At 41.1% G+C, this 25,155-nt stretch overlaps 1 protein-coding gene across 1 annotated transcript in view; it reads right to left on the reverse strand.

Annotated features, from left to right (window-relative positions):
* dlgap3 (discs, large (Drosophila) homolog-associated protein 3) overlaps positions 1-25,155 on the reverse strand; it is a 219,437-nt gene that overhangs the window by 80,927 nt on the left and 113,355 nt on the right. The window lies entirely within an intron of this gene.

The raw sequence follows: 25,155 nt of genomic DNA on the forward strand, positions 1-25,155 counted from the left end.
TAAGCATTGACTTGGAATGAAAATGTTTAAGTTTTACTAGAAGTTTGGATAAAAGTCTTAAGACCTTATAAGGATAGAAGACTTTACTGGGAATTAGGATGAAACACTTAAGACTTAAGACCTCACTGGAACTTGCCTTTTAAAAACTTAAAACTTGACCTTAAACTTGACATGGAATGAAATATTTAAGACGTAACTTGGTTTGGGATGGAAGACCTGAGACTTCACTTTCACTTGGGACAAAAGATTTGAGTCTTGACTTGGACTCAGTGTAAATGATCCAACTTTTGACTTGGATGTCAAATAAATAACTTCCAGAGCTCATGGCCCATTTAAGGAGGCCTCAGTCCTCGACAAACCATCCCGGGATCGAGTCCCGACTCTTGAGACCCATGATGCAGGTTTTTTCCCCACTCTCCATCTCGCTTACTGTCTGCCTACTTTAGAAAAAATAACAAAAATAAAGGCCACTATTGCCACAAAAATATCTATCCTATGTTAACACTTCAAACCAACTCACAAAACTGATCTATAGTATGTGTTCAAATTAAGCCTGCAACTCCAGAAACACCAGCCCTGCTATTGAGAGAGAAATGTTTTACCTTCCAATATATCCTAAAACTATAGAACACATAAAATATGAAACTGCTTAAAAATACATCAAACTTTCACACATGCTGCAATGAAAGCCATCTTTGTTAATGCCACAGAAAACTGTGAAATCTGTGTTTGATGTTGCTGTACAGAGTTCATTGCATCTGGCACAGCAACAATCATAGAATAATATTATGTAACTGTCGATCAAATTGCTGTTTTGTTGTTAGGACAGATCATGATGTCATCACTGTAGTAATGTAGCATGTATTAACCTTAAAGTCAAATCTTCATTTGGGTTGAGATGTTTCAAATGTCCATGAAGCTAAAGTGTACAACAGTAATTCCTATGAGATCATAAGTGACTGATTTTATATTATGAAATAAATATGTTGTTGCTTTCGAAAAACTGCTATCATTTGGAAAAGAACAAGAAAACTTTGATTAATCCATTGAAAGATAATTATTTTTAGCTCACAAAAGCAGCTGAGATCTAAGTAAGATATGTGCAGAATGGAATAAAAACCTAAGGCTTACTCAAATAAAAACTGTTTGTGTCCACTGTTTGAAAACAACAATGGAAAAAGGAACTTTACAGGGGCTCTCGCCATGCTTTGTGAGGTCGTTGAAGTCCTCACAGTGTGTCACCCTGAGGTGGGCAACGTGCAGTGGATAAGCCTTCTAGGTCTGAAGCCGACCACCCCAGATGCCCTGAGGTGCCCCTGAGCATCCCAAACCTCCTTGGGCACACAGTTGGTGATCTAGTTTTACAAGCTGTCACATATGGGATCCCTTTATTATTCATACTCCGCTGTTGCTGAAGGTTGGGAGGATTGCTGCTTCCTTGTTGCCTCATTGTAACAGAGTTTGTGTTTGCATTCTGTATTTGGGGATGGAAATGACGTTTAACTTTACATGCATGGAAGACACTAGACCCATATACTGTAGGTATGCTGTGATATCTGGCACCAAGATGTTAGCAGCAAATCCTTCAAGTCCTGTAAGGTTCGAGTCGGGGCCTCCATGCAATAGATTTTCTATTCCAGAAGGTTACTGGTCTGAAATCTGGGGAATTCTGAGGCTAAGTTGACACCTCAAGCGCGTTGTTGTACTCTTTAACATATACTGAACTATTTTCGCTATGTCACATAGATCATTATCTTACTGAAAGAGGCCACATCCTACAGGGAATACTGTTTTGGTTAAAGGGTGTACTGTAGATGGTGTGTAATCAGAATCAGAATCAGCTTTATTGCCAAGTTCGTACATACAAACAAGGAATTTGACTCCGGTACACTTTGCTCTTTGGTTTTGTTTTTGTATTACAGAATATACATATTTACAATGTACAATATACACATATCTAATAAAAAAGGTGCATTTACAACATCTGTATGCTGTTGTTTTGTACTCTATTGAATGTTCAGCAGAGAAACAGCCTGGGGGAAGAAACTGTCTCTGTGGCGGCTGGTTTTAGCGAACAGTGCTCTGTAACGGCGGCCTGAAGGTAAAGCTCTGAATAGTTTATGTGCAGGGTGTGTGGGGTCTGCACATATTTTAGCAGCTCTTTTCCCGACCCTAGACCTGTATAAGTCCTGGATGGAGGGAAGGTCAGCCCTGATTATTCTCTCCGCAGACCTGATTATTCATTGCAGTCTGGACCTGTCCTGTTTTGTGGATGAGCCAAACCACACTGAGATGGATGAAGACAGGACAGATTGAATGATGGCAGTGTAGAAGATGACCAGCAGCTCATGTGGAAGGTTGAACTTCTTGAGTTGCCTCAGGAAGTACAGTCTCTGCTGGGCCTTCTTTCGAACAGTGTCTATATGTGAAGACCATCTCAGGTCCTCAGAGATGGTGGTTCCTAAGAACCTGAAGTGGTCCACAGCTGACACGGTGTTGTTGAGGATGGTGAGGGGGGTGTATGGGGGTGGTGTTCTCCGAAGGTCCACCACCATTTCCACAGTCTTGAGTGGGTTGAGTTCAAGGTAGTTCTTACCGCACCAGTGTACCAGCCGATCCACCTGTTGTCTGTATGCAGACTCATCACCGTCCTGGATCAGTCCAATGACAGTGGTGTCATCTGCAAACGTCAGGGGTTTCACGGACGAGTCCGCTGAGGTGCAGTCATTTGTGTACAGGGAGAAGAGGAGTGGGGATAGAACACACCCCTGGGGGGCACCAGTACTTATTGATCTGGATCGGGAGAAGATGCTCCCCAGTCTCACTTGCTGCTGTCGGTCCGTCAGGAAGCTGTTGATCCACTGACAAGTGGAGGCTGGGACGTTGAGCTGGGGTGAGCTTCTGGTGGATGATGTCTGGTATGATGGTGTTGAAGGCCGAGCTGAAGTCTACAAACAGGATCCTGGCGTACATCCCTGGGTGGTCGAGGTGTTGCAGGATGAAGTGTAGACCTAAGTTAACAGCATCATCTGCTGTTTGCTCGGTAAGCAAACTGCAGGGGGTCCAGCAGAGGGCCTGTGATATTTTTCAGGTGCTTCAACACCAGCCGCTCAAAGGATTTCATGACCACAGACGTCAGGGCTACATGCCTGTAGTCATTTAATCCTAGGATGGCAGGTTTCTTGGGCACCGGGATGATGGTGGATCGTTTGAAGCAGGAGGGGACCTTACACGTCTCCAGTGACTTGTTGAAGATCCTTGTGAAGATCGGAGCGAGTTGATTTGCACAGGCTTTCAGGCATGACGGGGAGACGTTATCAGGTCCTCCAGGTTTCTTTGTTTTCATGCGCTGAAAGAGCCTATTTACATCTTCCTTGGAGATCTTTAGTGCAGGCAGAGGATCTGAAGGTAGGATCTAACAAATAAACTTTGCTGCTTAATATTGGCACTTGGCCACAGTACCAAAGGTACCAACACCAACCCTATGACTGTTGCAATCTCCAACACACAAATCAACACTATAAGAACAAGCACACAGAAACTCAAACAAATATTTACAAGAAGGTGACAAACTACAGACTCACAAAGTATTCTACCTCTCACACACACATTTGCTGACTATTCCTCTGCTCTTGTACATGAGTGGACCTTTGTCCAGCCAAGAGGAGCCAGAAGTGAATTACAGACCATTATCAATTACACTAAAGCAGTTCCAGTCGAAACCTGAGAGCCTCTTTGGATGGAAGAGATGGATGGAGAGATAAGCCAGAGTGAAGGAGTAAGTGAGTTTCTCACAAATGGAAAGAGGAAGACCACAGATTGGGAGAAGGCAACAGAGAAATAACATGTGTTGTGGGGCGCTGTGGGAGGGATAGTAAGTAGATGCTCCCACTGTACTACTGTGCCTTTCAAAAATATAACATATCCCATGAAAATTTAACATTTTGTCATATTACAACCACAAATCTCAGTGTATTTTATTAGGCTGCTGTTCTAAATCTATGCTGTTCTTCCATGAAGTAGTGCGAAAGGTGGGGTAAAAGAAAGAGATACAGGATTTTCAAAGTGTGGCATGCATTTGCATTCTTCACACTTTATTCTGACAATCCTAAAAAAGATCCAATGCAAAAAAACTGCCTACATAAGTAACCTAACACATAAATAGTCTATGTGTCTCTGAGGTTTCTTAGTGAACAAACAAAATCATGAAGATCAAGGAGCACAACCAATGGTCACGGATAGAGTTGTGGAGACGTTTATAGCAGAATTAGGTTATAAAACAATCTCCCAAACTTTGAAAATCGACTGGAGCATTGCACAACCCAATATCCAAAACTAGAAAGAATGTGACACAACTGCAAACCTACATGGCCATCGCATAAACCTATATGCTGTGCAAGGAGAGCAGTTATCAGAGAAGAAGGCAAGAGACCAATGGTAACTCCCAAGGAGCTGTGGAGATCCACAGCTCAGATGAGAGAATCTGTTAACCAGACCATAACTAGTCCAGTCCACAAATATGACCCCTATTGAAGATTGCCATGAAGGAAACAATTTTTAAAAGGAAGTCATAGGAAGCCCTGTTTTAAAGTTCAACACAAGCTATGCAGGGCTCACAGGAAACATGTTCAACTTTTTTTACAACATGCAAAACACTATTTAAAGAGAATAGCTGCAAAGCACCCAAGACTGGAGTTGAGGTTCTCCTTCCACCAAAACAACAACACTAAACATAAACCAGAGCTACAATGGGATGGCTTAGATTAAAGCATTATGTCAAAATGATTCAGTCAAAGTAAATACCTAGATTCACCTAATAATCTGTTACAAGGCTTGGATATTTCAAACCTGACTGAGCTCGAGCTGTTTTGCAGATGTGCAATGCTGTTCTGTTTCCCTCCGTCACTCCGTCCCAAGTTCATGCTTTCTTTGGAAAGATGACATCATATCAGTCACAGTTTTAATCAAAAGCCATTATCACTCCACAGAGATGTCTCTCTGTTTGTTTGTGTATGTGTGTGTGCTACTGCATCAGTAATGTCAATTTTGGTTTTGGCAAAAACAAGCTGATGTTTCCCCACAGGGAGACATCTTGCAGCTCTCTGAACAAAGCAGAAGGAAGAAGGACTTCCAGAAATCTCCAAAAAGACAGGAAGATAAGACAGAAAAAATAAGAAAAAATGGTTTGACAGCGGTTTAGAAGAGATGAAGTTAAAAAAAAGCTGTCTCTGCTGAAGAAACAAGGCCAAGAAGTGAAGGAGGAATGCAGAATAACCATGTCTTAAGGGGTGGGTTTTTGGATGGTGGTGGAGGTAGTGATGGACTTGAGCTGGGGATAATCCTTGTCTGCCATTGTCTTCAGTTTTTAAACCAATTATTGTCATCTGCAGCTCCATGAAAGTGAGTTAATGAGGGGAGCAGAGCTTTGGAGTGTCAGGGCACAGTCAGGGGAACCGAGATATAAAACTAGATTTGGAGAGAAGAAGGGGATATGTGAAAAGATGTGCGGTGGTGGATAGGGACAGAATATATAATCAGAGAAAAAGTCAACCACTAAGCAGGCAGGTGGCTCAGCGATGCATTGCAATTCATGTGCCCCACACTCTCTTTGCCTGGTGTTCTGTCATGTCTTGACTTAAAAGAAACCCTCATTCCTTTTTATCTGCTTTGTCTTTTTTTTAATTTAATTCTTCCCTTAAGAAACTGAGCCCATGCAGGATAATCTATTGCACATGTCCACAAAATAGAATGGGAATGCTGCCTTAGCAAGAGTCACTGAATTTCATTGTTTAAAAATGCTACACTGAATAAAACTGCTGACGTGTGAACTGCTTCTTCAGATTTAGGTAGAATGTTAACTGTCATTCAGACAATAACACGTCAGAATGAATAAAGACGTACAAAGAAATACATCAAACCAAGGCTGCTTGTATCATAAGCCAATTTGTAGAAAAAAAAGGAATTAAGCAAAACAGAATCAGAAAGCCTGACTTGCATAGAAGGATTCTTTAATGTCGGGGTACTTGGATTGCCTGATATGGTACAATGTTTAAGTGTACAAAAACATGGTCCGTTATTGCATTTTAAACAATAAAATATTAATTTGAAAAAGGAATTTAAGTATTTGTTAACTGCATTTTCTCTTTCATGTATTTCTATTATAAAAAAAAAAACAAGCTTAAGTTAGATGAAAAATCAGAAGAATGTGCCACAGTTTTACCTGATTGCTCAATTAATCGTCAGAATAATTGATACACTACTAGATCACTAAATTAATTGCTAGCGGCAGCCCTAGATGAGTGTTCAAGCAAATAATAATATTTGCTTCAAACAGAAACTATTAAAGAAAAGGGAAGAGCAGCGGACTTAAAACTGCAAAATAAAACTACGAAACAAGAACGAGGGCTAGTGTCTCAAATTAAATCAAAGCAAGGTTTATTGGTATTTTGCTGTGCATAAAATAATAGTGTAATAAAATAAAAGAGCGTTTCTCCAGGGTCAACATAAGAAATGCATTTCTTGTAACACTGCTAGAAACCCTTGGGGGTATACCTCTAATTCAGCGGTTCAGCCTTTCAACAGCAAGGCGGAGGAAGCTGTTGATCTGTCTGGAGGATTCTGCTTTTTATACTGCGGTACCGTTTGCCGAATGGCAGCATTTCAAAGAAATTATGGAGTGAATGTGAGTGATCCTTGATGATGATCATGCTTCTGCAGTGATTTTGGAAGACACTTTGGACACTTTCTGACTGTGTCTTTATATTCCAGATAGGTGATGACCAAGTGTAGGGTGGTAGATATTGCATCCTCAGGGCAGTAGTTGGAACAATTGGCAAACTTTAGGAAGGTCTAGGAAGACTGGCTGTGCTGTGTGGTTTGATGAGCCATTCAAAACCTTTTGTTGCAATTGTCACAACCGTCCTGTCAGTGTGACAGGATGGTAGTCATTTAGACAGGATGCAACTGTTTTTTCGGCTACTACCTTACTTCTCAAGTTTAGAACATGGATCTGAAACAAATATCAATGCCAATTTAACCATGTTCCAGTGGCCAATTGGAAGACCAGAATATTATAGAGTACAGTACTAAAGTAGTCACTACTGCTAGTTATACCCTTATGTGAGGAAAATAGATATTGGATGTCCTAAAAGTCGCTAGAAGTCACTAAATCATGAAACTACCTAATTTGCATAAATAACCATCTGTGTGTAATTGTAGTGGACTCTGTAGGTCATGCTTTGTTATCTTATAGTTTGATTGCTTAATTTTCTCAAGTCTGGTTTAGGCTTTAACCTTATGGTCAACTTAGGAACCCACAAGTCCCCAGTAAAGTCATAGAAAAACAATGACTATTCATTCTTAATTTATTTTGACTTTTATCTACCGCCCTGATTGGAAGGGACATCATGCCAGCATAATCCATTCGTAGTCTGGACGGAGAGGAAGTGACTCTACCTGCATCAGGGACTGCTGTGTGAGGACACGGCTAATGCTGAGTTCTTTGGGATAGGGTAGGCTCCCAGGCCAGCAACTCTTGGTCATTGAGAATTGTAAAAGCAATATGTGCTTTGCTGAGCCACCTAAAGTCTGCAATAACATTAGGAAAAGCAGAAAGATTTGTCGCTAAACAATTATTTAAAAAAAAGGTGCAGTGGATTTCTTTGCATTTGATTTATTCAGACACTAAAACAACATGTCCACTAACTTTTTTTACATTAGCTGAAATAAATTACTATTTAGTACCTGCATAACCTTTAACATCTGCTTGAAGGTTGTTCATTTCAAAAGGTGCTTTTAATCTGACAGACAAGCCTACTCTAATTTATTAATTATGACTGTATACTTATGGTCTAATTAGATCTATATATGAAAATGGTTTCATACATAGTAACACTGTGCATGTGTTTGTGTCAGGTGGTGAGAGCATTTATCTTTTAAGGTCTGATTGCAAGGACAGGCAAATGTGTGTAAGCAAAGACTACAATTGATGAGAATACTGAATAGACCTACTGTATTTCCCCTGAGAACAGAATGCACACAAACTCATGTCTTAATGAAAATAACAGGCACACATGAGAATATAAGATGGAGACATGCATACATATGCTCTAGCACACTTTGAGCAAGATTTGAATCAGTTATTCTATAGTCATGGAACTATGCCTCCCTCACTCTATCTGCATTCTGTGACAAATGTGCTTAGTTTTAAATACAAGCCATCTTCCTACCTCCTCAGACAACAGTTGTCACAGCTGAAAATGTGAGAGACATGGCTGTGGATAATGAGATGAGATAATGGTAAATTATGATGAGATTTCCTGTTGCATTGGTGTTTAAGAGTGTGCACTAAAGGCTGAAATAGAAGGTAAAAAACAACAAAACAATGTCACTCATTGACTTAATTATAGGAAGATTTTGCTTCAAGTGGCGTTTTTTCCAGGTCTGGATAAATATGAAAAAAGAAAATAGAATATGGCAACAATTTTGATCATTATACACTTTAAAGGTTCCATCCATCCATCCATCCATAGAACCTTGCTATTTATTACAAGGATTTTGAAATAATTAATAGTTGTGAAGCAATACTCTGTAGTAAATTATCCAGTCAGTAACATCCATTAACATAAACACAAGCTTTCACTGAAACAGACACACATTAATGAGTTTATATTGTTCTTATATTTCCCTAAATTGAACTATCTCTCCCATCAAATAATGTAAACACAAAGACACCGTCCAAATAGGATAATTTAAAGTGTGAAGACTTTATTGTATATTGACTGTGAACGAACAATACCAATTCCTTTTTAAAAGGATTAGTGCTAATCTGCACACTAAAAACATATCCTTCTCTGATCCAAGAACTATTACTGGGGTCTTTGATAAAATAAATACTATGACTATTTTAACCATATGGTGGCAAATAACACTGACAGAAAATTGCTTCACACATGGAATTATCTCAATTAGCTTGAAGGTACAGATTCAGGTTTAAATTTAGAGCGATATAAGGTAGCAATACATAATGATAATTGTGAGTATAATGTTGGTTCTTTTTCTTGAGAGTTCTACCAACCCAATCTCAGTTAAACTGTAGCTTTTAGTTGTACAGTTACAGTAATTGAACCCGAAAAACAGCAGAGAATGTTGTTCATTTCAGTGTTGCACTGTATCAGCTTACACTACATCTTACAGGATAAAGGCATTGTTTGTCCCTTAATGCTTTTGATCATAAGGTACTGATTTGTGAAGTTTGAATCTGTGAATTTCACAAAGCAGATGTGATGAATTTCAGTCTGTGACAAAAAGCTCCATTGTATTAAAGGTGTAAAGCTAATATTCAGCTCCCACTAGGTTGCATGTTTTCACTTCCCATACAAAAAATGCAAGAAAATATTTGCAGCTTTTGAAAATGTTCACTTTGTGGATCACTATAAACGATGTCACATAGCTTAACCGTTCCACGATTTCACTTAAACCAAATGTATTGAAGCCCATGCTCTGTTTTGTTTGTTTTAGGTTATCAATATCATTTTGTCAGTACTGGGAATTTGCATGTGTGAGATCTCTTCTGGGTTCCACTGTGTTTAAATGTAAACGTCAGAGAACAGAACGTATCAGAGACTGACAGGACGGTCATGGCTAATCAATCTGAAAACAAGCTCTTTACACAATAATGAGGTTGAGGAATCTGTATTCAAAATCCGCATTTGTTCTCTGGAAAATTATTATCCCTTGCTTTTCATTTCAAGACAGATTGAAATGTAACCCTCACATGAACAGGAACATTTTCTGAGAATAAGAACGGATGTAAATGAAGGCTTGTTTGATGTGTCAAAAATGTCTGAAAGCTTTTTGTCATGCCACTTCAAATTCCAGTGATGTTTAGTTGACACTAAAGGATAGATGGAAGAAAAAATGTATAAATGATGAAGGTTGTCAGGTCAGCACGTTCACAATTCGGCTGGTATAAAAGTAACTGAAAAAAAATGGCTTTTGACAGTCATGATAAAAACATCATGAAACTTGTGGCATCAAAACTACCATCAGAAAAACTACACACACTATAAGAACAAAGTTAAGACTTAGGAGTTAATGTTTTTGATGATTAAAATACAGTCATCAGTCAGTCATTTTCTACCGCTTATTCCATAGTGGGTCACGGGGGTGCTGGTGCCTATCTCCAGCAGTCTATGGGCGAGAGGCGGGGTACACCCTGGACAGGTCGCCAGTCCATCGCAGGGCAAGATTAAATACAGTACCTTTCAAAAGCATTCACACCATTTAAAGTTTTTCACATTTTACTCAAGTTTTAACATGTTCAAAAAATGTTGTAACTTATGCAATTTTGATGGATTTTACCTCATAGACCAATAAAATGTAGTACACAATTATGAATTGGAATGAAAAAAATACATTGTTTATTTTTTTTTTAGAAATAAAAGTCTGAAAAGTATGGTGTGTATTTGTTTTCAGACCCACTGAGTGAATACTTTGTAAAACCAATCTTTTTATTGCATTTACAGCTGCAGCTCTTTTAGGGTTTATACCAGCTTGATCTATTTGACAAAAATAGATTAAACTCAATGAGATTTTATCTGGGAACAACTATCCTTGAGCGGCCAGAGTCTCTCAATTTTATTTAGGTCTGCACTTTGACTGGACCATTTTAACACCTGAATATAATTTGACGTAAACCATTTGATTGTAGTCCTGGTTACATATTTAGATTTGTTGTCCTACAAAAAATTGAACCTCCAACTCATTCTCAAGTCTTTTCCAGATCCAGTATTCTTGTATTAGCCTATATTTAACTCCATCCATCTTCCCATCAACTATGACTAGCTTCCCTACTTCTTTTGAAGAAATGCATCCCCACAGCATTAAGCTGCCACCATCACATACAATGTAGACCAAAAAGTTCACTTTAGGCTTCATCTAACCAGAGTGCCTTCTTGCACATGTTTGCTGTGTCCCCTTTATGGCTTGTGGCAAACCCTAACTTTCTACAATTTGTGGAGTTCACATGTAATTGTTTCTCCTGCTCCTTAGATTCTATCATTAGAGCTGTGGATCTGTACAGTTCCTAATCAGCCTCCTCAATGCCTCGGTTGTCATTTATGTAAGATCTTAGGCAGCAAACAGGTTTGAAGTTAAAGGCGCGATCTTCAAAGATTCTAAATACGAAGCACTAAATTGATTGAGCAAAAAAAAATAAAAATAAAACTGCACATGCAATAAGTGGGTGTGTTGCGGGAGATCTACAAGGATTGTGTGCGCAATGGATAACAGATGCTAAGTATTGCAGACCGTCCTATTTAAATTAGAATTTTGCATGCGCTACTGTGCTACTCTTTCATACTCTAGACTTGGAAACTGGCTCAGATTTCATCTGCTTAGCTGTCTTTCTTTCCTAGATGAAGCCACTAAAGGTGCTACAACCATTAATTTTCAAAATTTTTTTACCCTAGAAAGTACTCCTGGATCAGTGCTTCTGTGTTGTTTTTGTGTCTATGCTCTGCCCTCTCAAACCCCCAGTCGGTTGCGGCAGATGGCCGCTCACACTGAGCCTGGATCTGCTAGAGATTTCTTTTTGTTATAAGGTCCACAACCGTTTTATAAAGGAGTTGTCCTTTCCACTGTCGCTAGATGCATGCTCAGTATGAGGGATTGCTGCAAAGTCAATGCATCAATGCAAGCGACTGCCCAATGTCACACCATGTTCATCCAGGAGGAGTGAATGCTACAAGTCACTGACTCGATGCAATCTGCTGGGTTTCCTTTTATAGAGAAACATTTTAACCAATTTGAAATAATAAACTCAATTTGACTGCACTGTTTGATAGTTAGGATTTATTGGAAGGTATGTATCCGACTTAAAATCTGTATGATTTGATTGAATTGATTTTGTAAAGTGCCTTGAGACGACATGTGTTGTGAAATGGTGCTATATAAATAAAACTGAATTGAATTGAGTACTGGCTGTTATCATGGTAACCGTGTAAGGAAGATTAAATTGGAAGCCATGTAGTTAGAGGTAATACAGAGATTTTTGCGTGCCAGTTTGCACCTGCCTTTGTTAAATATAGAAAGGAACTGCCCCTGCCATCGATTTCAGGTTTAATAAATTGCGTTATGGGTAAGGAATTACATTTGCATATCCTCCTCCCATAAATTTGCACGTTGAGGTCATTAGTATATGTTTTACATATTTATGAAAGCAAACGCACTAAAAGGTTTGCACCCGCTGTGCTACTCAAACTTTAAACACGATTTGCACCATGTTTGTAGATCACCTTTGTGCATGCAATCCCGTTTGCATATGTTTTAATACACGCAAACATTTTGAAGTGCCACATGTATGTGAGTCTCCACATACTTCGTCATGTCCGCTAAAACATGCCTAGGACTTTAAAGACACAAATTCACACTGTTGTTTTGATCATGGTCAGAAAGAGTTGAATTGTTCAAATGTGGAAAACCACAGCTCTCCCCACATACTCCATTTCTTCAAAACAAGTAATATTCTTGTGACCTGACTTATGGTTTTCTTTATTTCCTGCATGTTTGTCACCCTATAGTTGAGGGTTTAGAGTTGCTGTTGGCATACACAGTTTACACTGTCACAAAAATTGGGGCTGCATGTACATCTGCAGAGTTCTGGCATATCCTATAGAGGGATGGTAGAGAAAACTGGGCCATACAAGTTCACCTTTATGCTTCTAACCCAAGGTGGTGAGACGATGAGAACTAGGGAGTGATGTGACGAGCACTTTATTATAACCAGCTGTGATACTTTTACTTATTGTGTCTATAATATTGGCCCCATCTGTTTAAGCACACATCATTGCCATCATTAACCACTTGGTCAAAGACCAAGGCAGATTAAGGAGAAGCTCATCTTGGAGGCCATGTTCCAAAACAGTTTAGTAAAGAGATTAGCAGAGCTGTTCAGAGCAAGACAACAAAAATAAGCAGCAATAATAAAAACCACCTGAAGATGAGCAACCAGAGTTCCTCCCTACAAAATTTGTAATAAATATAAATCCCAGGATTTTGTGTCTGCATGCTTTAGATTCCCTTATTCTAAACGGACACAGTGATGCTGATGTTATCAAGCTGTGCTGTGTTAGTGTAAACCTAGAGAGGTGTGTGGACGTGTGCATGTGTGTGTCTGTTCTGACTGATGGACTGTGGTCATGCAATCCATGCTGCTGTCTAATTACCCAGATGTGATGGATGGCATTGATTAAATCATGTGAAGTCTGAGACAGTAGCGGCTTGCTCCCCCCTCTCTCTTTCTCTTCTCTTGTTAACACACACACACGCCCATGCACACACCCATGCAGGCACATGCAACATGCACCCTCTTTATTTCAACCTTTACTGTGTTCCTTTCTCGACATTTTGGGAGTTGTGTAGTTCAGAACAGATGAACCCTACTTTCAAAATGATAAAAGATATCCATAAATCACTCTGAAAGAGGAAAGAGGAAAGTAACTGACAGCTAGAGGTTAAAGCACTAGAAGAAAGAAGAACAGACAAGAGCAATGCAGTTTCACAGAAGTGAACATTAGAAACTGATTAAACTTGCCTTTTGTCAAATTTAACACAGACTAAGCCTTTTCTTCCTCCTGCCAAAAATCATTCATGTAGTTATTGTGGAGCAATTCAGTTTTAGGTTTTTACTATTGTGTGGATAACTTGAAAAACCTTCTACATCATGTTCTAAAAATGTATTTTAGCTGCTGGTTGAGATAAATGAGAGACTTTGTCCATTTCGAAATCCATCTCCTGAAACTGTCACTGGGACAGAGATGAAGTACACAGAGCCTACACAAAGACCCAAAACCACCTATTGGCATGCTCATTCCTAAAATCAATATAGGAATTAGGATTAGCCAAGAATCAAGCAGAACATTCCATATCTGGGGAGAAGATGTCAACACCAGGACAGCTGAGTCTGTTTTCTTGTGAATTACCAATATTTCAAAACTACTGTTAGTAGCCTCAAAAAGCAATACTATAAAACCATATAATCTAAGTTATATAAGCTTTGCACATCTGTTGTCTGAACATCTGAATATTTTGCCCAATCATCTTTGCAAAATACCCCAAGCGCAAAATAATTGGGTGGAGAGAATCTCATCATCTTCCGCTTATCCGGGGTTGGGTCACGGGGTCAGTAGCCTAAGCAGAGAGACCCAGACTTCCCTACTTGGGCCAGCTCGTCCGGGGCAATTCAAAGGCATTCCCAGGCCAGCCAAGAAACATAGCAGAGACACAGTCCTATGGCCACCAAAATGGATCCCCTCAACACCTTGGCTACGCCTAGAAATTTTGTCCATAAAAGTTATGAACAGAATCAGTGACAAAGGGCAACCTTGGCGGAGTTCAACCCTCACCGGAAACGAGTCAGACTTACTGCCGGCAATGCGGACCAAGCTCTGACACCAGTCGTACAGGGACCTAACAGCCCCTATACCCCATACTTCCGGAGTACCCCCCCACAGTCACGGTCGAATGCCTTCTCCAAGTCCACAAGCACATGTAGACTGGTTGGACGAACTCCTAAAAACCACACTCCTTTTCCTGAATCCGAGGTTCGACTATCCGACGGTGGAGATAATCTGTAAACATCAATTTCAAGTCTTGCTATAGATTCTTTTTTAAGGCACTGGTGGCATTTATATTTTTTATTTGTTATCTTTGTTAAAAATTGAAAAAAATAAAAACTTCCAAAACAAGTTTGAAAACCAAAACACCTCAGTATCGTGGCTGGATCACTGTGTTGTGGGTCTGACTATATGCTTTTGGTCATTGTCCTGCTGGAAGTGAACCTTCTTCCCATCAACCTTAACCAGCTTCCCCAATACCTGCTGAAGAAAAAAAACACCCCAGCATGATGCTGCCACTACCATATTTCCTGTTGCAGATGGCGTGTTTAGGATACAGCTTTAATTTTTAACCACATGCAGTCATTTGCATCTGTTCCAAAAAAGTTCATTTTTGCTTTCATCTGACCAGAACATGTTCTTCCACATGTTAACTGTGTCACCTACATGGCTTATGGCAAACTGCAACTGGAACCTCCTAGAGCTTCCTTCCAACAAAAGCTTTTCACTGCAACTCTTTAAAGTTTAGGTTTGCCAGAGTGACTAATAGCTGTCCTTTCAAAAGAAAAGTGAAAAGGTTCAAGGTGATCTTACCATAAAATAACTTTAAGTGATACACAATTTAAAATGATCAAAATTATGATGTTCTTATTCAACTGTTTGATAAAAAAAATTGAATTACAGAACTGCTACAGAAACAAATTATCGTACTGATGCCCCTAACCACTTGGTAATGAGTTCTCTGGCAGACTCTGTTTTTTCTAATTCATCACAGCGCCTCGAACCAAACAACAAACATCCTAATGTGTTTCCTAATGAGATGCTGTCCATAAGCGCTCTCCAAAAAGCTGCCGTTTGAAGTCACTTGCCCAGAAACAGTAGGCCGACAGCAGGACGACTGGGCACAGAGGCATTTCCAACGTGTAGGTACAGATACATGTTGTGGCACACAACGCAACGTTCAGGAGTCAAACTACTGTAAGAGGATATAGGAGTCATTTTTGGACAATTTACCTGAGCTTACCATATTGTTAAAGAGCCAATGTTTATCTTATTTGTGTAGAGGTTTATAATCTCATTTCTAGTTTCAACTTAGACAGATTAATACTTTATTGCTTCACAACAACATTTAATTTTGGACTTGTATGGCTTTGCACTTTCCTAAAGCACTCTTCCTGGTCTACTTCAGTCAGATTTCTAGATCAAGTTTGCTCTAGTTGAGTGTTTTGAAAAGTGAAAATGAGGAAGCATTTTTGAATGAATACATCATGGTCAGCATTTTCAACTCATATGACAAGGTTCCATGGTTTCACTCTTGGCTGTTCAGCTCTTCCTGGACTTCACCTGTCTGAATATTTCCTGAGTTGTCCAGTGTCCTCCTCCCACATACCAGAAATTCTCTATGTCAGGTTATTTGGTGGTTCAAATTTGACCTGAACTAAGAGTTTACTTTTTTAAGCACAACACAATCTTTAAAGACTCCAGAAGTTTTTTAGGAGAGCACGACTAAGTTTGTTGCCATCTCACAGCAAGAACTTCCCAAGCAAAATGGCGTTAAATAGACATACAAAAGATGAGATTGGTACTTTTCCTGTCAAAACAAAATGAAAATGTGGTTGAAAAGTGAAAGGTGAAAATACATCTTACATGTCTATTGATGTGTAAAAGCTTGTTGGAGTGGATCAAATTTCTAAAGGATACATTTGGATGGTACCTGTCTACAAGTCTGGTCTTTAATGTATTTTAGCCATTTAAAGATCTCCACGGACATGCAAAGGTCTGAGGGATCGTCCTGCATTCAAATCCTAGTCAGTATTTCTGTGGAGTTTGCATGCTCTCCCAATGCATCCATGGTTTCCCCTTATGTACTCCCATGAACACCCTGTGATGGACTGGTGACCTGTCCAAAGATACCCCAGCTACCCTACCAGGTTAAGTCATTTCTTGCCCACTCTGCCACTTGAGGCACCAGCACCCTGTAACAACTAGCAGGATAAAGCAAGAATAAAGGATAGTTAGATAAACCTTTTTCGACTAAGACTCAGTCAATTATTTGCCATTCAAAAAGCCCAGTGATATCCCCCAATCAGTAATCATGGTCCAATAATTTTTCTCTGAAGTTGTAATTTTAATTTCTGCATAGGAAACATTTAAAAAGCTGGCATGCAATCTTCTTTGCGCCCATTTATAGTGCTCAGACATCTCTGATAATGATGTTAGAAACCTGTCTATAGCCACAAAACTACTGGGATATCTAAAAACAAACGGAATTGATCCACGCATCGTTCACAACACTAACTATATCTATTTTAAGGATGTAGTTACAACACTTTGTAACAACTGCAAAGACAGAAATGATTAATCTATAAGGGATATTTGCAAATTATTATTTCAGATGAAGCACTGTTGGAGACAAATTCTTAGTTTCTCATAAGGGTGAATTTATTGAAAGTTGTTCAAAATTCTTGAAGTTACAAAATTTTATTTTTACAGGTGTACTGACAGGGGATGGTAACAACCACCAGTTAAGAGGTGTTTATTATCAGAGGTGGGACCAAGTTATCGTTTGTTGCACACCCCTTTGACAGAACTCAATGACTCTGAGAGTCTTTGTTGTCATCGTATGCAGAAGAGCAGGTAAACAACACAGTAGATGCGAAATATTGGCAAATGGTGGGGTGTGCAATAGGCTGGATCGCACGCCTGGCACGGTTCCATTGTTGCGTCCCATGGTTCTTTTCCTTTGTATAACACACTTTCTGTTTGATTTAAGAAATTAGGTCTTTCCAAGTCAAAGGGATTAAGTTCAAGTAGGTCATGAGTTATTGGTGTGAAGGTCCAAGTCAGGCCTAAAGTATTTTACAATTTCATCAAGGGAATCTAAAGCCATTAAATATGTGACTCGATTCTGTCACAAATTTGAAATCTTGATTCCACACCTTTGGCATCCAGAGTACACAGTGCTTACAAATTGTTTGCATTGTGTTTGTCACCATGACTTTTTCTTCACTGAGTACCCAAAATGCTTCCACATGCATGTGACAGAATTCACATACTGTGACATTCCAGTGATCCCTGGGAACAAGATCTCAATACATCCCTAATGTTGATTTTTCCTAATGTTAACCATCAGGGGAGATTATCATTGCAAAGAAGGTATTCTATGCTGTTGCTTTGGATGCTGCGCTAAAATGGGCTACTAATGGCTGTTATTATTAAGGTTCCCACAGCACTAAGTAAATCTAGTCAGTCATATTCTGATTAAAACACAGATTCTGAGGATCAGCTTAAAAAAAATCACTGTAAGGAATCAATGTGCTACATCGAGGGCCAGTAGAATAGACTCAAATGTCTTAACATTATTTAAGCCTGGATATCAGACATACATTCAAAGGGATTCTTAACACATATTGGTACCTGAAATCAATGTGTGTGAGGTTTAAGGGAAGCTGTAAAGAGAGCCAAAATCAAACAAAAAGATAAATACATACATTGTTCATTGCACACTGTTATATAATGTTAAATGATATACTGTATTTATTTTAACAATGATATATGGAGAGTTCTGGACCTCCACATCCTACATATTTTGTATGAATACATATTACTATGGCAACAGTGCAATGCCAGTTCAGCAATATTAAACATAAAAGGTTTTCAGTTCTAAGAGCAACATTCTGATGCAATTTTACCAGTGGAAAACATTGTAAGTCATTTGTAGTTTTCATGCCATCAGCAAAAAGGCACACGCACAGCAAATGCATTTAGTCTTTTAGTGGCTCTCTCTGCAGCTTTAATTTGGTGGAAGCTTCAGAGCTTACAAAATCCATCTCAGCACAAAAAAGTAGATGCATAACTCTATCAGTTGAGGTGGTGATTGATAAAAAGGGAAATGGGGACAATAAATAAATAAAAAGACAGTAAGTCGGGAGAAAGATCCATGGAAGACAGTTAAGTAATTTGAGCCCAAATGAGAGGCTATGCATCCAGATTACTTCTAGTCACCAGATGGGCTGAACACTGATGTCAAAGTAATAATATAAGATAAAAGAGAAAGAAGAGAGGAAAGAGGGAGGAAAAAGAGGAGTGAGTCTAAGAATAGAATCACAGACTCGAGCCAGCACAATCGGTCAGCCCTGGCTGCTATTTTTTACTTTACTACTGTGTCAACCACATGTTGGACATCTCTGATCTCTTTCTGTGCCACTCTCTCATCTGCTTAAATAAAAAAAGCCAACACTAGAACATTCTTATTTGTATGTGTAACCGGGCCACCCATCCTGAGAAACAGAAACACCTCAGTCATTATGGCTTTAGGGGCAAGAATAAATATTCAACATGGCATCAATACAGTGCCTTGTGAAACTATTGACCCACTTAACATTGTTTTTAATACGTTGGTATGCTTCAGCCACAACCTTGTGATACACCAACACAAAGTAGTGCATATAGTGAATTAGAAGAAAAATGAATTGTGGTTCTTAAAATTTATTAAAATCTTAGGTAGTGCATGTATTCATTCATTCATTTTCTACTGCTTATTCCATAGTGGGTCGCGGGGAAGCTGGTTCCTATCTCCAGCAGTCTATGGGCAAGAGGCAGGGTGCACCCAGGACAGGTCGCCAGTCCATCACAGGGCAACACACAAACAACCATGAATTCATACACCTAAGGGCAATTTAGAGTGACCAATTAACCTAATAGGCATGTCTTTGGACTGTGGGAGGAAGCTGGAGTAACTGGTGAAAACCCATGCATGCACAGGGAGAACATGCAAACGTCATGCAGAAAGACCCCCTGCCAGGAATTGAACCCAGGACCTTCTTGCTGCAAAGCAACAGTACTACCAACTGCGCCACCGTGCAGCCCCTGCATGTATTTGTACTGAGTCAATTTTACTCTGAAATACATGAATAATGTCTTTTATTAACGTCCTTCAGTAGTTAACTAATTAGTAAAGGAAGTCCCATTTCCATTGGGAAGTCCCATTTCCATTTGCAGTTTGCCACAGGCAAAGGAGCTTTAAAAGGGAGATGCAGCCTGCACTTCTTCGCCTGAGTGTTTGCCTTAAGTGGTAACTAGTCTGGCCCTCCTGATAATTACTCTTGTTGTGATCTTCCTAGATGTTTAAGCTTTCTTGTACTCACCTCCTGTGTGATCCTCCTAGGTTCCCGGCATCTTGCTTTCTGGCCCTGGAAGAGGACCCCGCAAACACCGTACTCAATTCCACTAACCATTCCTTGGTTTAAGGACCTCTGTGACGTAACGGAGAACTTACCACATCCATTCGGAGAGATGCTCCTGCCCCGTTCCTTCCTCTGGCGGATTCCTAAGTCTTCACTCTGTAAGCAAACAACTCCATTAATAAATCCTCACTATTTTCATAAAGGCAACCAAACTCACCACTCTCTCTTCCTGTGCAGCTGATCCCTGCCACTTTCAAGCCCAGATCCAGATGACCTGTTTTCGTGTCAAAATAAACTAACTTAAGAACTGTTTCACATTCTCCTGAGTCTTTCTGCATGTGGGTCAGAGCCATTAATGTTAAGATGACAGAACACTCAGGCCAAACTGACCCAGTAGATCCTCTCAGGAGAACGTTGTCAGATCATGCCCTCCAGATCCAATCCCACAAAAACCTCCTGTGCTCTATTCTCGAACAACAGAAACAAACAAACAAACCAACAGATTGACCAGATGGCTTCCGTGTTGCAGCAAACCCTCAGCAGTACCTCCTCCTCCCCTATTGGGGGCGATGCAAGCTCAGCAGTAACCCAACAACTTCCTCACACACGTGACGTCATATCCCCTAATCCGGACAAATTGTCTGGTGAGGAAAATAACTGTGCTGGGTTCTTATTACAGTGTGCTCTAGTGATCAACCGCTCACCCAATTCTTTTCCCTACGATGATATAAAGATTTCATTTATACTTGGACTCCTCACTGGAAAGGCTTTAAGATGGGCTGAGGCACGATTCACTAACTATAACCAGTTTGGATGCACCTTTGATCAATTTATTCAAGAGTTTTGCCAAACCTTTTCCACAGAATCCGATCAGACTAGCGTATCCCGTAAAATCTGGTCATTAAAACAGAGAAATCGCCCTTTGCCGGAGCATGCTATTGAATTTTGCACTTTAGCCACAGCCTCTGGATGGAAGGAAGAAGCCATTAAGGCTGCATTCTTCCAGTTATTAGATGAATCTTTAAAGGATGAATTAACGGTTCTTGAGGAACCCAAGGGATTAGATGCCTACAATGCCTTGTCGGCAAGAATAATGGAAGAATCAGGGAAAGACGCAGGTCTAGAGCCATGCACAGACCTGCCCAGACAGCCTGGGTCCAACCTACAGGATGACCTGTTGATGTCCATCCTCATTCTGAACCTGAACCCATGCAAGTAGGGGGAACCAGATTAACCCCGGAGGAACGTTTAAAAAGGAGATTGTCTAATCTATGCCTCTATTGTGGTTCAGCTGAACATTTCATTGCCTCCTGAGATGTGTACCCAAAAGGCAGAGTCCGCCGACTCTAGTGGGAGAGCCGGTGGACCAAAACAATCCCACTCAGATGCACCGACTAGTTCTTCCAGCCACCCTACTGTGCAATCTGGAGGCCCTGGGGGTTTCAGCTTTAATAGACTCTGGTTCTGGGCAAAATTTTGTTGATTCATCACTAGTTAAACAAGCAGGAATTGAAATTGAACCGGTCACTTCTCCCCAAAAAGTAGTGGCCTTGGACGGACGAATACTTCATAAAGTAACACATCTCATTGTTTACACTCTGCTGTTGCACCTCAAGCAGCCATCACTGAGGAGGGACAGGAGGAGCCTCCGGATCTTTCATCAGTTCCCACAGAGTAGCATGACCTGAAAACAGTGTTTAGTAAGTCACATGCCCTGTCCCTGCCACCACATAGACCATACGACTGCGCCATTGAACTCTTTCCTGGGGCTACATTTCCCACCAGCAGACTCTACAATGTTTCCGGACCTGAGCAACAAGCCATGGAGATATATATCTCTTCACTTGCTGCAGGTATTATCCGTCGGTCCTCATCTCCGTTAGTAGATTTTTCTTTGTGGGAAAGAAGGATGGTTCTCTGAGACCTTGCACTGATTACCGTGGCCTAAACAACATAACTGTTTAAAAACAAGTATCCCCTACCTCTCCTCGCTTCAGCCTTTGAACCCATTCATGAGGCCAAATTGTTCACTAAGTTGGATCTCAGAAACGCATATCACCTGGTCAGAATTTACCACGGTGATGAATGGAAAACTGCATTTAAAACCCCCCTAGGTCATTTTGAATATCTTGTATTGCCTTTTGGCTTGACCAATGCTCCCGAAGTATTTCAGGCCCTGGTTAACAATGTCCTGAACATTTTGTTTTTGTCTATTTAAATGACATTCTCATATATTCAAAGGATCTACAGGAACACCATCACCATCTAAGACTCGTTCTCCAACGCTTCTTGGAAAATCGCCTTTTGTTAAAGCAGAAAAATGCGAGTTTCACAAATGATCAGTAACCTTCCTGGGAATCATCCTCAAGGGTGGGCAGGTTCGTTCGGACCTACTCCAGACACACGCAAGAAGCTTCAATATTTCCTAGGTTTTTCCAACTTCTACCGTAGATTTATCAGGAACTAGAGTCAAACTGCTGACCCCCTCACTGCTCTTACCTCCACTAAAACCAACTTCAACTGGACACCTGAGGTCAACCAAGCTATCAACTCTCTCAAGGAACTGTTTTCCAGTCCCCCGATCTTGGTTCATCCTGACACCACTAAACAGTTTGTTTTAGAGGCTGATGCCTCAGACACCGGGGTTGGAGCTGTACTATCTCAAATAACTGAAAAGGATAATAAGCTTCACCCCTGTGCTTTCTTTTCTCACAGACTAACGCAGACTGAACGCAATTATGACGTGGGGGACCGAGAGTTATTGACCATCAAACTCACCTTGGAGGAATGGAGGCACTGGCTTGAGGGGGCTGTTCACCCTATTCTGGTATGGACTAACCACAAAAATCTAGCTTATTTACAGACAGCCAAACGCCGTAACCCTCGTCAGTCCTGATGGTCTCTGTTCTTTTCCCGCTTTCGCCTGCATATCTCTTACAGACCTGGGTCAAAGAACATTAAGCCGGATGCTCTCTCAAGACAGTTCGCCTCTGACGATCCAGACCGACAGTCCCTTCTTCCTCCCAGTTGTATTGTGGGTGCTCTTACCTGGGAGATTGAGGAGAGTGTTAAACAAGCTCAGCAGGAGGAACCTGATCCTGGAACTGGTCCCAAGAACTGAATTTTCGTTCCCTCCAAACTACGTTCACAAGTCATTCACTGGTTCCATACTGCTAAATTCTCAGCCCATCCTGGCATCAGTCGCACAGTGGCTTTAATCTCCAGAAGGTTCTGGTGGCTGTCATTGCATAAAGATACTAGGGATTACATTCAAGCATGTGCGGTCTGCACCCGGAATAAGACCTCGAATCAATCTCCTATGGGTCTGCTTCAACCTTTAGGGATCCCTCAACGCCCATGGTCTCACATTTCTCTCGAATTCATCACAGGCCTTCCCAGATCTGAAGGTATGACCACTATTCTCACTATCATTGACCGTTTCTCTAAAGCCTGCCACCTTATCCCACTCAGAAAAAAACCATCAGTGTTCCAGACAGCCCAACTGCTTGTTAAACATGTTTTTCAGCTCCACGGCATCCCTCATGACATCCTTCTTGACCGCGGCCCGCAGTTCACATTCCAAGTATGGAAACAGTTTTGTCTAGCATTAGGGGCCAAGGTCTCTTTAACCTCCCAGTCAAAAGGTCATTCTCACAATGCTCACATTTCAGTTGCAACTGGTCTAACTTCTTTTGAAGCATCTCTAGGCTATCAGCCCCCACTTCTCCCTTCTGATGAGAAGGAGATTGCTGTTCCCACAGTACGTCACCACATTCGCCGTTGTAGGCGCATCTGGGATGCCACGGTTCAGGCACTCCACAGGACAGCAGCTCAGAATAAGCATTTCGCTGATAGGAAATGAAAACCTGCCCCCCATTACACTCCGGGTCAGAAGGTTTGGCTTTCATCCAGGGACATCCCTCTTAAGGCTATGTCCAGAAAAGTTTCCCCTCGTTTCATTGGTCCTTACCCCATTGATGGTGTTACCATTCCCACCACTGTCCGTCTCCGTCTTCCTGCTACCATGCGCATTCACCCTACCTTTTATGTGTCACAAATAAAACAGGTCTTCACAAGCTCATTGTGTCCTCCAGCCAAACCCCCTCCACCCGCCCGGGACTTTCAAGGACACCCTGTGTATTCAGTCCGACGGATTGTGGACTCCCGTCGGCGGGGCAGGGGTTGGCAATATTTGGTGGACTGGGAGGGCTATGGTCCTGAGGATAGATCTTGGGTGCCTTGCTCCTTTATCTGCGACCCCTCGCTAGTTTCTGATTATTTGTCCTCCTTACCCTCTACGTCTTCTGGGCCGCCAGGTGGCGGTCGTTGGGGGGGGGGGGTTTCTGGGGATTTCTGTCCCGTAAGTTGTCATTAACCATTCAGTCACTAGGTGGAGCCAAGGACCTTGGGCACAGGTGTTTCCCATCGGGCAGCCTGCATTTTTCGCCCGAGTGTTTGCCTTAAGTGATAACTAGTCTGGCCCTCCTGAGAATTACTCTTGTTGTTATCTTCCTAGAAGTTTAAGCTTTCTTGTTCTCACCTCCTGTGTGATCCTCCTAGGTTCCCGGCATCTTGCTTTCTGGCCCTGGAAGAGGACCCCGGTTCCTATCCAGTCCTCGGTACCTTTCTGGCTGACTCCACGGATCCACTAAGGCTGGCTGCCCTCCAAGCTCTGGAACTTCCGAACACCAGCAAACGAACCTGCCCACTCTCCAACGTGAGTCGAACAAACACCGCACTCAATTCCACTAACCATTCCTTGGTTTAAGGACCTCTGTGACGTAACAGAGAACTTACCACATCCATTCGGAGAGATGCTCCTGCCCCATTCCCTCCTCTGGCGGATTCCTAAGTCTTCACTCTGTAAGCAAACAACTCCGTTAATAAATCCTCACTATTTTCATGAAGGCAACCAAACTCACCACTCTCTTCCTGTGCAGCTGATCCCCACCACTTTCAAGCTCAGATCCGGACGACCTGTTTTCGTGTCAAAATAAACTAACTTAAGAACTGTTTCCGATTCTCCTGAGTCTTTCTGCATGTGGGTCAGAGCCATTAACGTTAAGATGACAATTCTACTTTCTAAACACAAAATACCCATAACGAAACGTGGTTGTAGCATTCTGCTGTGGGGATGCTATTCTTCCACCCACACAGTTAGAGAAACTGCTTGGAGTTAATGGTAGGTTGATGGAGCCAAATAAAGGGGAAATTTGGAAGAAAGCCCAATAAGAGGTCGCAAAAGACTGACTGGGGTGGGTGTTCCCCATCCGGAAGGACGACAACATGATAACATGCAGCCAGAGTGACATTGGAATGGTTTGGAATGTCCTGGTGTCCTGCAAGTTTTAGAT

This window comes from Girardinichthys multiradiatus, chromosome 13 (assembly GCF_021462225.1).
Source record: "Girardinichthys multiradiatus isolate DD_20200921_A chromosome 13, DD_fGirMul_XY1, whole genome shotgun sequence".
Lineage (NCBI taxonomy): Eukaryota > Metazoa > Chordata > Actinopteri > Cyprinodontiformes > Goodeidae > Girardinichthys > Girardinichthys multiradiatus.